Genomic DNA, 2,776 nt, shown 5'->3' with positions numbered 1-2,776 from the left:
AGAGGTTATGTTCTCATGCTGGAGGGAGAAAGACGGGAAATAAATAGCATGGTTTCAGAGAGTGGTAATCATTAAGATAATAAAATAGAATGAGGGGGTAGAGAGGCAGGTGTGGGGGTGCCACCTAGAAAGGTGGTCTAGGAAGGCCTCTCTGAGGAGGTGACACTTTGAAACCTGCTTAGCAGGAAGCCTGCTCCGTGAAGATGTGGGCATAGCTACCATTTAAGGATCAGGTACCACGCCAGGAATCAGGGCCAAAAGGCCTTCTCTGCCTTATCTGCAGTTCTCACCATTTCTCTGTTGGAAGAATCACCAATTGTGAAGATTTTTAAAACATGGTATTCTATGATATGCATGTAGCAATCCTTATTTAAACACTGAATAGGTAGGCGTGGAGGGGGCATGCCAGGTAGAAGTGTCAGTGTGAAGCCCTGGCCGGGTAGTTGATTAGAGTGTCATCCCCATACATCAAGGTTTCGGGTTCGATCCCTAGTCAGGGCGCGTACAAGAGTCAACCAATGAATGCAGAAATAAGTGGAACAACAAACCAAGGTTAGTCTCTCCCCTGCCTTCCTCCCTCTCTCTCTCAAATCAATCAATCAATCAATCAGTGTCAGTGTAAGGCAAGTCCTTGGGGACCCTGGGGCCAGGCGGCTATTCCAAGATACCTATAGGGAAGAGAAGAGTGGGGTCCCTGCCATGGTGGGTGGGACCACTGGGAGGCCCCTCCAGCACCGAAGCATTGAATTGCTTTACTTTATTCTGGGAAGATTGTAAGGTTCTCTAACAGTTGTCGGCAGCCCACTATTTTATGTTAATAAGTCAGGTCACTTATGATCTTTGGGTGGGGAAAGAATGGCATTTTTTAAAGGAAAGAAAATTGAATATAGTCATCAGGACTCTATGAGGAAGCCGAAAGGATTAAGGGTTCCAGGAAGTTAGACATCAGAAGAATTTCTCTACTACAAAAATTGGGGAATCCCTGCCCTTCCACTTGAGAATGTTTTGTTTTTCTCATTTTCAAAATGCATTCCTTTATTTTCCTCATAAGGCACCACGCATCCTAAACCTTAAGCACGTGGCAGCCACATGACGTCCTCCGTGAGCCCAGGACTCCCATGGGCGTTCTGGATCTCACAGCCACAGTAGTTTTTGGAGTCAAACATCACAGCCACATGCTCCTTTGATGATTGGGTTATTGAACACAAACTCGCTGGATCATTTAGTCCATTTCTGTTCCTAAAAGTCTTAGCTGTGCTTTCTTTCCGACGACTGCTCTGATTCCATTTGAGCAACTTATGCATCAGAACCTCCTTATGTTTTTGTTCTAGAGCAAGCATGTCAAACTCGCGGCCGGCGGGCCAGGTGCCTTGTTTATTTATGAGGCATGCAGCCGGCCAGCTGCGAGTTTGACATGCTTGTTCTAGACCAGTGATGGCGAACCTATGACACGTGTGTCAGAGGTGACACGCGAACTCATTTTTTTGGTTGATTTTTCTTTGTTTAATGGCATTTAAATATATAAAATAAATATCAAAAATATAAGTCTTTGTTTTACTATGGTTGCAAATATCAAAAAATTTCTATATGTGACACGGCACCAGAGTTAAGTTAGGGTTTTTCAAAATGCTGACACGCCGAGCTCAAAAGGTTCGCCATCACTGCTCTAGACTCTAGAGCAGGGGTGGGCAAACTTTTTGACTCGAGGGCCACAATGGGTTCTTAAACTGGACCGGAGGGCCGGAACAAAAGCATGGATGGAGTGTTTGTGTGAACTAATATAAATTCAAAGTAAACATCATTACATAAAAGGGTACGGTCTTTTTTTTTTTTTTAGTTTTATTCATTTCAAATGGGCCGGATCCGGCCCGCGGGCCGTAGTTTGCCCACGGCTGCTCTAGAGTGTAAGAAAGGCCATTACAACACCCACGTGTCCAGGCTTATCTCTAAGGAGTTGTTCTATGTTGTTTACTGCTGACGGTGTCAGGAGGAGGGGTTCGGGTGGGCTGCACTTTCCTCCTGCTCAGAGCCCGGACAGCGGCCCGAACTAATGAAGCCGACATCCTCCCAGTCCGGCCCCCCCGGGTGTCTCGGGCCAGAACTTGGTCACCTCGGCCTCACTCCACCGACATGCGGTGCGTTCACTTGAGGCCGTTTTTGATGTTTAGTTTTTAGTTCTGAGTAATTACAACACCTTTCATGCATTTCTTGGTTATTTGTAGGGTTTTTTTAAACTCCTATTCTCTGCCAGCTTTTCTACTGGGATGTCTATCTTTTGTATTGACCTTTAAGAATTCTTTCTATTGGAAGAATTTCTCAAGTCTGATCTTTCCCTAGGGCTCTGAGGTCCATCTCTATCCACCAGGCTCTGCCCCACCCTTGCCTTGGCCCGGGGCCGAGGCTCAGGCTCCTGGAAGATACCAGGATGAGAACAAAGGCTAGGAATGGTCCAGATCAAGTGCAGGGAGGGGTCCTCCGGCCCACCTGCAGGGCCTGCCCCCTCCCTACAGCTCCTGACTCACCCGGCCTTTGTCAGGAAGTGGCTTCTGCCAACCGGCCTCCTGCAGGGCTGCCCCGCCCCGCCCAGCCCACACTTAGAAAGAAGAACCCAAAGGTGAAGAATAAGAACACTTTACTGTGAAAGGGAGGGTCCAGGAGGCAGGGGCCCGAGCTGGGCCAGGAGCCGGGAGAAGAGAAGGGATCTGCCCCAGAACATCCAGGAGGGTCCCCGGCCATAGTAAAACATCCAGGGTCCCAGTCTCCTTGGAAGGAGAAG

General features: G+C 48.0%; 1 pseudogene; it reads right to left on the bottom strand.

Moving 5' to 3' along the window:
- Window positions 1–1,158: 1,158 nt before the first annotated feature.
- LOC102263873 lies at window positions 1,159–2,090 on the bottom strand (annotated as a pseudogene).
- Between the last annotated feature and the right edge of the window lie 686 nt (window positions 2,091–2,776).

This window comes from Myotis brandtii, unplaced genomic scaffold (assembly GCF_000412655.1).
Source record: "Myotis brandtii unplaced genomic scaffold, ASM41265v1 scaffold68, whole genome shotgun sequence".
NCBI lineage: Eukaryota > Metazoa > Chordata > Mammalia > Chiroptera > Vespertilionidae > Myotis > Myotis brandtii.
The sequence above is the reverse complement of the archived record's forward strand: the minus strand, read 5'-3'. Positions and strand labels throughout refer to the sequence as shown.